Here is a 14,070-nt window from a genome sequence, read left to right on the forward strand (position 1 = left end):
CACCAACAGCTAACTCCCAGGTGAAGGAAGTGGTGTGATTGACTGGCCATCATTAAAGCAAGGGTTACAAGAAACACGGACTCTCCATGCTCTATTTCTGGCTCTGCCGTCTCTGTATGTACATAATCCTGCTGCATTCTGGAGACCTGCTAAAAAAAACGCCTTTTTCATTACGTTTATTATAAGGTGCAATGATGCAATGATTGTGTATGGACAGTGACATGCTGTCATGGCATTTGCGACCCTTGCAACATGTCACAGCAGGATACAAGTATCGCCCTGTCCCTCTGCCCCGAGGTACAGTGGCTCTGTTGAACTCATATTTCAAGAGTGACCTTCAACCCAAGATGTAGATGTCACCCGCTTTTGCCCAACTTTCATCTCACTAGTGGTGCCTGCAAACCCCACACCTGCAGGGGGAAGAGTGTACCAAGCTTCAAGAGAAGATATGCTTGTAAGACTAGCTAATGAAATCACCCACGATAAGCAGCTAGGGTCAGATGCTTCTGCATGATTTATGTTAGCCACAGAACAATGCTTCTTATTCCCTGGACATTTTTGAGGTCTCTTTCTCCTTTGTTCAGCAAAGGACAGCAAAGCTGCAATAGTGCAATATTAAGAAACTTAGTGTCCCTTTGGTTCAGTATTCTCTGCTCTCTGGAGAGGCTCCCAGAGTCAGGAACCTTATATTTGCCTTCATAACAAATAGCAGTTATTAATATGGCACAGTGGCTATAATTAAACTTATAGTAGTTCAAATGTTTCTGTGGTGTGGTCCTGTTAACTTGCCCTGTGCACAAAAGTCAGCTGAGTCGGCTTTCATCACTTCAAAACCACTCCAGGGGAGGAATGGAAGTGCTTGCTTTGGGCATTTCCCAAAATAACAAAAATAGCAGTAATAAAAATATAGAAGGCACATGGTGGGCTTGTGTCCGGGGATGCAGCTGAGGCTAAGCAATATGTACATATTTAATTTTTCTTCCAGAGTGATACGTGTTTATTCTTTGAGGCTGTAAGAAAACTAGTGGTTTCTTTTTCCAAGCAAGAGCTCACACAATTGTGTTAATGCATAATGTAATATGCATTATCCAGTATCTGATAAAAGCAATAAGCTAGGCACCATAAGGTTTAAAAGGTAGTTAAATATTAATTTTTCATGCTTTTGAAATTATCTGGAAGGGAGAAAAGGGGGCACCAATTATGCTGTGGCACCAAAATTATAAAGTTAATTGCTTTTCTCATCCCCCACCAGGAGGGTTAACACAAGATATTGCTCAGATATAGTGAAAGAGGAAGGTAGTGGAATTTAAACAAAAGTAGCATGGCATTTTCTTGCAATAGATCTCTGTTCATACGTTATAGTTATGTAAGATGAAGAAAGACAGAAGAGATGGTGTGAACCAAGAATTTGTTTTGCCTGACACACTGGAAAAGTTGTTCAATACTGGTTCATCTCAGCAAAGCTATTATTCTGGTTTGTCTCAGCAGAGCTATTATTCTTTGAATGCTGGAAAGGTCAGCTGGGGTTATCTGCTGCATAAGTACTGGCTGCTCAAACTCATGGGAGGGAGCTTAGCTCTTGCACCACTCCTTCTGAAACAATGATGTTTGGGTCATTGTTTATGAATCTGCCTGCTCTGAGTCAATCCTTTTCTCTGCCCCCCTTTTACATGGCCTGTAAACAACTTTCCAGATGGGCTGACATCTCACTGTTGATGGAGTGCTTTGGGTGAATATCCTTCTGTGTTACACCAGCAGAAGAGGTGTGTGGTACAACTGCTCTGCTTGCACAGTGGTGTGTGGGAACTTAAAGATGGACCTAGCTGATGACACTGTCTGGAATCCAAATGGACGTGAGAATATTCTACTTTGCTCTCTCTGTTGTTGTAATTGAGTATTTCTGGAGGAGTGCAAGTGAGAAAGATATATAAAGAATAATAAATAGTGTTTGCAAGAAATTTAAATCCACTTACCTGATCACTAGGCTGAAATAAGAGACCATTTCTGGATGTGATCCTGCTGTGAATTAATACAGTCATTTCAATTTTAAAAGCTTGACTTTCCTCACTAATAACATGTTTGTAACATACTAAACTGCCTTTCTAAGCATTTTGTGTTGTGGAGGATGCATTCTTAATTTAAATGTACCCTGTTTATGACATCTTTGGGGAAAATGGTGTTTGTGCAAGGTACAGTGAGATATTACATCTGGCATCCTGTTAATGGCTTTTAAATCTGGTTCTCTGTCTGATAAAGTGATGCTGATCTGAACTTTTCAAGAGATTTGTCAAGTTTCAGGAGTAAATAAATTTTAAATTACTGTAGTTTACATGGGTAATGTCATCAGGATTCAGTCCTCATTGCACTTAACTGCACACTGCAACAGAGATTAATAACATGGATTGCTCCTTAATGTAAATAATTAATTCAGTATGCCCTATTGCAAGAGTGGCATTGGCATTTGAGTTTTTTATGTGTAAGAAGCCAGAGGCAGAGAGCACTGACCATTAAAAACAGTGTATTATTGATTGATGTAGACTAAACAAAAAATGCCATTTAATTAGTAGAAAATTAAGTCTTGGCTGGTTTATTCTGATCCTCAAGGACCATTAAAGGGCATAGCTGAAGCCTGAGCTTTTCTGCAGATTGACTAACATATCTACCAGTACACCCTATTATTCCCATTCTCGAGTGAGAACCAAGTAATACTGAGGAAGACATTCACTGAAATGCAAACAAAAATGTTTCTTTATAATTAGAATTCTGTCTTTGTGGGAGTATTTTTTCCCTAGGTAAATAATGGTCTTAATCATAATTCTCAAGGACCTTAGATGACTCTATAAAGAAAAAGTCAACATTACTGTGATAAAATTTAGTCTTTCCTTGTCAGGTCAAATATCTGTTTTCTGGTAGATAAGAATCTGAACTCATGATCCCAGCTGGCATCCCTGTTGACAGAAACAGGAGAGTTTTGCAGATAAAGATGGATCCTAAATTGTGAGAATCTACCTGCTTTAAGTTGTTTTGATTCGAGTACAAACATGATGAATTTTCCTCTTTAGGCATTTCTATCTCTGCATGATGTCTTGCAGTTCCCAGTGCTGGTATTTGTTGGGGTCTCCTCCCCTGCCATGGAGCCCTGGGAGAGGGGCCCTGGGGGGGAGACACGGGGTTTCCCTGCCCCTGGTCAGCCTCATTCCCCATTGGTTGGTTTGTGTTCCCCGGGGTCGCCAAGGACCCTGGGGTCCCGTGACTGCGGAGTTCCTGAGCTGAGCCCCGGCCATGTGGCTGGAGAAATAAACATCTCTGAAACATCTACCACGAATCTGTCCATATATTCTTCGTTTCCACGGGACTCCTGGTTTGATATATGCGTGTTGCAGCAATCCCCGCTGCAACAGGTATTCCAGTTTTTCACTTCAAGATGTGTTGAAGGAATGGAAGTAAATAAAACAGAAATGTCCAGAAATATTTATTATAGTTTATCACTAAATTCACACAGGCTTCAAAAACAAGTTTTTTCCTCATTTGGAACTGTAGGCTTTTTGATAGGGAATAAACATCTTCTAAAACGTGTTCATCAATCAAGATGCTATGCAGTGAAAAAATTATTTTGGAAAAACTGATTTTGATGTTTGGGTGAATACTTCTTAATCAATGCTGAGGTACAAAGAGACATTGTTGACCTGTGTGAGCTTGTATTGAATTATTATCTGTTCAGTGTGCAGAAAATGTCCATGCTTTCAATAATGCCAGTGTGTGAGATAATTCCCTCTACTCCATTACTTGTGATCCCTACTACAGCATCTGAGCAGTCATCCTTTAGTTGCTTAAATTTCAGTAAGTGTACATAATTAGGCATCTCCTGATCTTTGAATTGGCACTCTTCTGTTCTGCATCACTGAAGTAACAAGAGTGAACAGCAATCTGTTAAGTTATGCTTTAAAGAGAGGTAAATTTCACTTAAACCACTACTACTTGTCAGCTGAAGTCAAAGCCATGATTCTTACCAGATTTTTGTGCCACTGCAATATTGCTGGAGATCCTAATATAAAAGCATGGGATGCCTGTGAGAAACTTCCTTAACTGGGTTTCACAGCATGCAGAACCTTTAATACACTGACATATGCACAGCTCTTACTTCATTGCACAGGGAGCTCAGAACAGACCTGGGAGAACCTGAGCTGATGCCAGAAATCCAGATGTGCATGACTCCCCTTAAGAAACAGCACAGAGTTATTACACACTGCAAGCAGGATCACATTTTTTCACAGCATGGGGATTGGCCCGCAAAACGCCACCATCTCCTAAATGAGCTAGATGCAGCACAAAGCAAATTTCTGCCCTTGCTAGGATTGCTGCCAACCACCTCCTCTGACTGCAAGAGGCATTACTTCCTCTTGGAGCAGCCACTTTCCTCCATGTCAGCAGAATAGTGACAGGTCATGGGTTGAAATTATTGCAAATCTGGCACTTGTTTTTCCCATTTTGTAGCCCAAATGGTTTCAACACTTTTGACTGGGTTTCCAGGACTTTATGTCAAACAGTAAGATGTGATGGGATCCTCAGGATAAAGTCCCTGCAGCACTTTCCTGTAATTAAAAAGTTTAAATGTTCACCAGGTGTCAGTTTAAATAAACAGCGTGATTGCCTTCCTTTATTCCCCCCCTCAGTTATTTCTGCATAGCCCAAATGATTTCTGTGGATTTGTTTTGGATTTGCAAGAGATTAATGATCATCCAGGATTGAAAAAGCTGGATACTGTATAATTCTTTCTTTTTTGTGGGCTGAGAGTAACCACCTTGCTTGTCCTGAAGTGCGGAACACATACTGAAAGTTGTGTCATTTTGAAATATCTGTCTGGAAGTCCGGTCACCACAACCTTTGGCCATTCCTGAAAATCTTGGCCTATATTAGAACTATCCCACCTCCAAATTGCTCAGAGACTCCAATGTTAAAAAGAGAAAAAATTTGTAGTCTTGAGAGAGAAGGATAGTTTGCTTGTATGAGATGCCTCTAAGCAACAAACCATGATGTTAAGGTCTTTTGTGTATGTTTTTGAAAATGCATTAAACCCAAAAAAGTCTTGAAGCCAAAGAGTCCTTAATCAACAGGAGATACATATGATTAGCTGTGGCTGAAAATTTTCTGAGTGGTTTTTCATCTGTGAATGCTATCGAAGCATCACTTAGCTGAGATGTTCCACAAGAATGTGTGACTGCTCAGGGTCTCAGGAGACCACCGATATGCTTTGGTTTGAAGAAGCCAGAAAATTTCATGCCAGTGCCAGCATAACAACTTCCATTTTTCTGCAATATATTGTGTAATAGATGTAAATGTAAAGTCAAAAGTAGCCATTTCAATACCACTTTTACAAATAAATGTTTTCTTTCATGAGCAGAGAACCAGAGAATGCAACTTTTTGTCCCAGTTTGGAGACACAAGAAAGCATCTGAACCTCAGCACCTCTCATTTGACATCTTTCTGTCCACCAGACACATGCTGGAGCTGCTCCTACTTGCAATTAAGGTAAAGCTTACACTACATATATTACAGATTAAGTGCCAGAGGCAGTCAAAGAGACAGACCACCTGTGTCTGACATACAGCAACAGGGCTAGGGTAGATGCTGCATTTTGACATTTCAAAGTGGGATGCAGCTGCTGGCTGGGGGTCCTGGTGCAGATCCAGGTATGTCTGCATGGATCCCAGTGCAGATCCTCTACATGTCACAGTCAGGTGTGGTGCAGAGAAGTCCTGAAGGGCAGGGAGAGCACTGGGCCACTCTTGAGTCCTGAGCTAAGGAGGGTGACCATGCTCCTTCAGAACTAGTTTGGGCATCTCTGCAGAAGCAGATGCTAGTCCCAGGAAAATTAATTTATCCACTTGCATGTTCTTTGCTTTTAGTAATAAACTACGTGGACATCTTCATTACCACATATTTCCTAGGGTGGGAAGCAAAAAAAAGAATTATGCAGGCACACAGGTGCTGAAGACTAAGCTTCTTCAGGCTTTTTGTGGAGACTAAGCACCCTCCAACATTCCCCCCAGGCCCCTCCAAACTGCCAGCTTCTGGCCACATATTTTTGTGTGAGCTTTTAGCAGAGTAATGTAGGCACACTAAGAACACAACTAGAATCATTACCCATGAAGAAAATATTTCCCCTTTCCTTCCTCTTAAAAAGCTCTAGACCTGATTTCTTACACAGATCCAGCTGATAAACCATCCTCAGTTTTATAGGAACTAAGGGCAATTTTTCCCCTAAGGAAAGTGTATCTTAACACAGCCCCTCATGGATATTTTGCCACAGTTTCTGCATACCTGAAATTGAATAATCTCATTTTGTGTTTAACTACCAGATATTATCTTTAAATAGACTATCTTCTGCCAGGCCAATAAACAGAAATTCCTGTCTCTGACTCTCTAGAAGTTTCCTTATGGTCTCTCTTCCTTCAATTAGTGAGGTTCTGCTCAGGTTTGGTCTAGGACTGCTTGCGTCTATAGTAATATTAGAGAGGGACTCAGTAATATCAAGTAGGTACTCTCTTACCTCAAAGCACTCATAGGAATATGGAAGAGGAGCTTCATTTATTTCAATGTTGTGGTGTAACTTAGTGCTGTGCTTATTTTCTGTTACTGGTCGTATCCAGATGACAGCAAAAGGAATGTCTTTTGCTTTTTCCCTGGATAAACTGCACATACTGAGTAGTGGCAGCTCCTGTCACAACCAAACCATTTAGCTACAGTGAAAAATCATGTCTGATAAAAACCAAGTTTTTGATGAAAATAAATAGCTTACATTGAAACAGAGTTGTTATGCACAACTAGAGTGATTCTCTTTGATGATTAAAAATATTCTATTTGCAAGCACCCTTCTTCCAGCCACTATTTTGATGAAACAAGGCCATTCACCCTCATCAGAAGAAAGTGAAAAAGCCACCAGACTAACAAATACACAAGAAATTTCCTTCAAGGGAATGGGAATGGGAAAAAGGACAGAGCTTTTTCTTTTAAAATATGTAGTGCTAGTGCATTTGCAGTTATGTTTAGATTGAGCACAACTAGGTAGTTGTGGGTTCCTGTAAAGCTGCTGACAAAGACACTATTCAGTATCAAGACTGTGAATATTTCATTTACTTGTCGTTTTGCTTTTGCTGTTGTTTTTGTTGTTCCTTTTACAAAACATTAGATACAAACACTCACAAGTCTGTCTCTTTTCTTTGTTTCACATTTTTTCTTTCTCATTTTCCTGAAGAAATTGAAGGTGGCATTTAACTGCACTGTTACAGAAAATAAGTATCTACCTTCTTCCAGAAGACCTTGAATTCTTCCATATTTGCTAAACAGCACTGTGAACTATTTGAACAGAACAGTTAACATTCAACACATTAATATCAACCTAAGAAAGCACCAGTAAAATTCCTCCTGAGGCAAAGGAAGGTGGTGTTTTTTGATTGCATCTCCACCAAAAACCTAGTAATATGACTGAGAAATCAAAATAGAACTGAAACTTTACATCTTTGGGAAAACATTTATCTCTTACGGTTGCATCACAAGTAGGCCTGGAAGAATGACAATAAAGTATAACGAACATTTGAGAGGCATCTTAGTGGAAGTTTTCTCCATTGAGACCACATGTGTCTTTACCTTTTTAAAGACATCACTTTGAGTGAAACTTGGTTCATTACTGAAAATAAAATTGCAAGCTCAATAGCAAGATAACTTAAGCCACAGGAAAAAAACCAAAACTGTAATAAAGGAATAAAATTCCTTTGGGCCAAAAAGAGTTGAATAGCTCAATAAATCCTTTCTATTTAAGCCAATTAAAGATACAAACATTATTTTATCCTCCCTATTTGTCTTTTTTTAGGTGAAGACTGTATCTTTTCAAGGTTTAGACAACTGAAATTCCCTCCTTGCTATGCTTGTATGTATTATATAAACCTTACTCATAGAGCCACTTATCCAGATTTTTCCAGAATTGCTTCTCATAAAAACAGTATTTGTAAGTTACTTTTGAAGTTATTTTTGGGATGAAGCCATATGGAGCAGCATTAATTGTCACTGCTCCAAATTACCAGGGATATTTGGGACTTTCTGTCAAAACAGTGGAAAATGAAGCCATTGCAGGTGTCCATACAAACATCCCTGGCACTTTGTTCCACAGCCCCTGCATGGTCCCAGGGAAGATAAGCACATATCTGGGCACAATTGCCAATGCCAGGACTCACACAGATCACACCTGAATATTCATGTTTCTGAAAGCATGTAAAGAAATCCAATGTTGTTGCCAGCTTTGCTACTGTCTCATAAATAAAGCTTTCAGAAAAGAAAAAGGTAGCTGAAAATGGGCCAATTACAAGTGCAGAGTTAACCACATATTAGCATTAATCCCTTACTAACTGTTCAAAGGCATATGGAAGCATGTATTTATATCAGCCTAAATATGATCAGTGTTACATCATTTTCAGTACAAACAGTCTGAAACATTTTTTTCTTAATTTCTAGATATGTGTCCCACAAATCTGTCTAGACTCATCATTGCTTGGATGTTCTCAGTGGAAATCAAGTGTCTTGTCCTGGGGATAGCCGCTGTTTTAAAAGTGATAGATGAGGGGTTATCATATCTAACGGTGAATCTCAAAAATTGTTTTGGTCTCCTCAGTTGTTTGAATAACCAAATTGCAATTTGGAAACCAGTCTCTGAAATATAAATAATTGAGGTCTGTGTGGAAGGCAGCAAATAGTCTACACATTGAAATTAGTCTGGCTGCAATATTGTAAATGATGCTACAGTGACATCAGAAATACACATGGCTGGCTTATCATGTTCGATGACACCTATTTAAAATATCCCAGGAAAAAACAAAAATGTAAACTAATTCTGTTTCTAGACATAACCATTTTTTTCTTAGGCATGCTAATAATCAAGACCATACAGGTTCTTAGGAAGTCAGATTAAAAGTCAGTTTGCAACTGAACAATGAAGTCTCTGCAGATTCATTCATGTCAGCAATTCTTCATTATGGACCCACTTTAACATTCATCCATGAGACAGAGAGGATGAATCCTGCAGAAGAAGGTGAGGTACAGTGACACACTGTATAAGGGACAATGCCCTACACTGGATTAACTACAGTATATCTTCAAAGGTACAACTTCATCACTTCTGGATCCAGTCTTTTCAGTCTTGATAGTTCTGAAAATTCTCAGCATCTTCTTCTTCCAGTCAAGAGGCTGGCAGGTGTTTAACCATCTGGGTTACAGAGTGAGACCATTTCACACATTTGATTATTAAGATATTGTAATACATCACGTTAAAATCTTCAGATAGAAACAAATCCACATATGATGCACACACAGCTCCAAAAAGTGGCTTTCAGCAAGTACCAGATCTTGGTCTGTATGCATCACTAAGAATTTTATCAACCACCAACTTCTGCAGGCCACAGATAAATACAAAGAAATTTAGAATATTTAGAAATATTGAATAGTTTGTGTTAGAAGGGACTGCCCAGGTACAGAGGGGATGGACACCCACCACTTGAGGCCACAAGCTGGGTGTTGAACAAGATAAGGGAAAAGGCAGGCAAGAGACAAATCCTGCAAGGTGGGATAGTGCTTTTTATCTTGTCGATGTCCTTGTATAAGGGGCTCAGGTGTGAAAACTCCCCTCTGGAAGAGTGAACTACTCAGACATTCTCAGGTAAGCCTGAAGATATTCCTCCCTTCAGATGGGCCATAATCAATTCAACCATGCTGATGTAAGAGGCTGCAGCTGCTGGACGAGCCTTGATCTGTGCTGCCTCTCCTGCTGATGCCCTGCAGTGTTTTGGTGCCAGTGACAGACTCTGGGCACCAGAGTTAATTAGCACAAGGTCCTTTTTCGTGCTCCATCTGAAGAGAACATCCATGGCAAAAGGCAGCCATAACATCTTAGAAGGTATCAAAGATTCCCAAAATGTCCCATGAGTCACAGTATTACATCATCCAATGTAAAACTCCCTGGCGTTCCCACCTAGCCTGAGTGTATGTTAACCCAACAGATTTCACGTTTTGTGGGCTTCCCCCACCCCCAACAGGTCAAGACTGCAACCATCACTTCAACGAACAAACGTCAAAATTGCAACAACCAGGTCTCATGGCTGGATCCAAGGGTGGTGATTATGTACCTTTCTCCTCTTATTCTTTCTTTCTTTTACCTTATGCATTTTCTTAAGTGTTATTTTGATGCTTTTGTATTGCTACATTTCTAAAAAAAACCAGCTGTATTTTAAAATATATATAATAAGCCAGGAAGCTTATTCTACCTTAACTTTCTAAAGTTTGCAAGTAAATGTTTGTTATTGAACGTCCTGAGAATTGTAAATGAAACAACCTAAACCCATCCAGCAGATCAGAGCATAACAAGTTGGAAGCACTATCTTCCTGTTCACTCACTCAAGAGGTGTAGGAAGAGAGATTGACAGTGAAGACTGAAGAGAAAACCTGCTGAGTACCTCAGCCTTCTCCTTGTCTGTTTTACCAGTTTGCAAGCATTGCTCATCAGGGTAGGCACACTTTCTTTGATCTGTCTCTTCTGGATGACATATCTGTATAAGCCCTTCTTGTTATTCCTTGAAGCCCCTGCTAAGTTTGCTTCCAGCTCTTCCTGGACCTTCCTCACTCCATCCCTACATAGCCAGACTATGTCCCTGCACTATTCCCAGCATACCTGTACCTGCTTCTATTGTCTAGACATTCTTGCCCTTTAGTTTGAGCAGAAAGCCTTGACTGTCTACACTAGTCTCTTCCCTTCCTTTCCTGATTTCTAATACTTGTGGATCAAGAGTTCTTGTGCTCTAAGCAAAGTGTCCATAAAGATCTGCCAGCTTTGTTCTGCTCCCTTGTCCTTGAGGCAGTTTCCCAGGTCATTCTACTGACTAGTTCCTTGAGCAGCCAGAGTTTACTTTCCTAAAATTCAGGGTTCTGACTACACTCTTCACCCATCCCACGTTCCTCAGGACTGCAGGCTCCACCAGTGATGTTCACTACAGCCCTGGCTGCCTCCAGCCTTGATGTCACCCATGAGGTCACTTGCACTGGTGACCATCAGGTCCAGTAACAGATGCCCTCTGTCAGGGCCGTCCATTACCTGGCTTAAGAAGTTGTCCTCCATGCATTCCAGCAGTGCCCTGGACTGCCTACAGCTCACCGTGCTTCTTTTCCAGCAGATGTTGGGGGTTGAAGTGCCCCAGCAGGATGAGATCTGGTGAGTTCAGTGGCTCCTGTGGCTGGAGCAAGAAGGTATTGTTGTCAACAGGCTGCCCTTGATCAGGTGGCCTCTAACAGACACCATCCACAAGGTTCTCTTTGTTACCTCAGTCTCTGATTCTCACCCATGAACTTTTGACCTGTTTGTGGCTGTTCTTCAGAGAGAGCCCTCCACAATCCATTCAATTCCTGATGTAGAAGGGAACCCCTCTGTCCCTCCTGCCTTGCCTGTCCCTTCTGAACCATTGTCATAGTTTAGGAATGATATTCTCCAATTTAGTATTCCCACTAAAAAAACCCATGTGCTGCTCCCCTCCCATTCCAATGGGATGCACAACAGACAAAGATCGTGGGCTGAGAGCAATTTACAGGGAAACTCCATGAACAATCTCCTGTTTAATTTGTTCAAAAGCTTCTTGTTGTTCAGGACCCCACCTGAAATCATTCTTCTTTAATGTCATATGATAGAGAGGGTTTACTGCCTGACTGTGATCTCGAATATGCATTCTGCAAACCTCACAGCACCTATGAAAGCCTGTGTTTCCTACCTGCAGGTCAGTGGGGACATAGCTGCTATTTTATTGAACATGTCCATTGAAATCTGACAATGTCCATCCTGCCATTTTACTCCTAAAAGCTGAACTTCCCAGGCCTTGACCTACTTGGGTTTATGGCAAAACCAGCCTTTAGGAGGATCTGGATTATCTTCTCCACTTTTTCAAAAACTTCCCCTGCTGTGTTTCCCCATACAATGATGTCATCTATATACTGTAGATGTTCCAGCATATCTGGCACAGCAGCTCTTCCTGGTGGTGTGGCTTCATTCAGGCCCCAATAGTCCACAGTCAGTCTCTACTCACCGTTGGACTTACACATTGGCTACATCAGAGTACTAAAGAGTGAGTGAGTCTTTCTGACCACTCCCTGGCTCTCCAGTTCATCCATGTCATGGATGGAGGTCACAGAGTCCCAGCTGGTGAAGAATTACCAACAATGCACTGTTGTGGTAACAATCAGTACCTGTTGACTGGAATTCCATATCCAGAGCCTTGTACCTGCTGTACAGAGGCACCTGGGAAGGTGAGGTGGGCAGGGAATAGGTTTGCCTGCTGTCTTGAGTGTGGACTTGCCTCCATTCACTCCTTCTTTTTAAGCTACTGTCTTCAGCCTGCTGGGGGAAGAATACAGGATCCCCTTGATCTTCTCTTCTTTCTGATGTTTTCTGTTCCTGTTTCCTTCTCCAGGAGGTCAGAGAATGGTTCTGCCAGTCCATTTCCTTCTCAGACTTCCTTATCCTTCCTACTTCCTCTTGTAACTCTGACTCCAGGCTGAGAAGATCATCCACTTAGTCACACCTCACACAGCTGTTGTGTCTACTGCCATCCATTACTACTGACAGACTGTCTTGGTTTGAAAGACAGGTGTCTGCTAAGGAAGGCAGGAGCCCCCCTTGGAATGGCAGATGCAACGCCCTTCCCTCCAAGCTATTATAATTTTGAAATCAGGGGGCTTTTAGGCAAAGATGTGGGAAATAGGAATAACAGTTCTTTACTATTATATATATATATCTATAACCAGTCGAACAAACAGCAATAACTACGGCAGTAACAGCAAACAATCACAAACCCAGTCCCAGCCTTCTCGGCTGTCAGGCCCTTTCCCCTCGGGTGCAGTTCCGCTCGCAGCCGGCAGGGGCGCTGGCGGCTCCCGGTGAGCAGGGCAGGTGCGATGGTTCCCCCGCGGCTGCAGGGGGCGCTCTGGAGCGAGCTCGGGAGCACGCGGGCACCGGCGGCCTGGGATCCCGGGAGGGATGGAACAAAGGAGCTTCACAAACCCCTGGGCAGCCGATCCTGGTGTCCAGCCGGACCCTTGGGAACAGCAGGTTGGAATGGCAGACTGGAACGGCAGGGACAAGCACAAATCCTCGATGGCAGATGAGATGTATCCAAATGGGGAACCACCCGGAGGTCTGGGCAGGCTGGGAGAGCACGAATACAACGCAGCAAAGGCTCGAAGCAACGGCGGGGCAGGGCGGCCACGGCCCGGCTTCCAGTGGGGCAGGGAAGGAGGGCTTTGGGATCCCGGGGCTTTTTCTCCAGCAGAAGGAAAAGCAGCCGAAGAAAGCAGACTCCCTCTCTCTGTCCTAACGCTGGAGACCAAACTGCCCACACACCCAGGTGAAACAAAAATAGCAGCCAGCTCTTTTGTTTTTCTTAACTATCCAGTCATTTATTCCCGTAGCAACATGTATGGGCAAAATTCCTTTAACAGAAAAAAAACAAAGCCAGGAGAGCTCCTAAAACCCCAACACAGACTCTGGCACTTCCTGCAGCCTGAGCCCTGGATGGTTTCATATTTCTGTGGAAGCTCTCTCTGGGTTGCCACATCCATTCTGGCAAGTGCAGAGGACATGACTTTCTGCCAGGTGGATACCATAGCTGAGTTCTTTCTGAGATGGAGATGACCACCAGCAGAACCCTTCTCTTTAGCTGGTAGGATGACTATGCCCTTTCTGCACATACTGTCACAAAACAGCTGATGTGCCATGTTCTGCTTGCCTGCTCTCTTAGCAGCGTTCCAATATATACCCCAAGGTTACAGAAAGGGAAATGTTACCTGAGATTTAACAAGGCTGAGTGCCGACTTCTGCACTTGTGTCACAACAACCCCACGAAGCACTACAGACTGGTTGGAAAGCTGCCCAGAAGAAAAGGACCTGGGGATAACAGCAGCTGAATACATGCCAGTGTGTGCTCAGGTGGCCATGGCTGTGATCAGCGATAGTGTGGCCAGCAGGACCAAGGCAGTTACTGCCCT

At 42.3% G+C, this 14,070-nt stretch overlaps 1 long non-coding RNA gene across 2 annotated transcripts; it reads left to right on the forward strand.

Moving 5' to 3' along the window:
- The first annotated feature begins 1,631 nt into the window (after positions 1 to 1,631).
- Positions 1,632 to 8,981, forward strand: LOC120411467. Of its 2 annotated transcripts, XR_005603768.1 has the most exons (4): positions 1,632 to 1,853; positions 5,402 to 5,529; positions 7,871 to 7,927; positions 8,509 to 8,981. It is a non-coding gene; the product is annotated as an uncharacterized LOC120411467 (long non-coding RNA). The 2 variants fall into 2 exon arrangements; XR_005603767.1 differs by having other exon boundaries at positions 7,871 to 8,981.
- The last annotated feature ends 5,089 nt before the right edge of the window (positions 8,982 to 14,070 follow it).

This window comes from Corvus cornix, chromosome Z (assembly GCF_000738735.6).
Source record: "Corvus cornix cornix isolate S_Up_H32 chromosome Z, ASM73873v5, whole genome shotgun sequence".
In the NCBI taxonomy this organism is placed as follows: domain Eukaryota; kingdom Metazoa; phylum Chordata; class Aves; order Passeriformes; family Corvidae; genus Corvus; species Corvus cornix.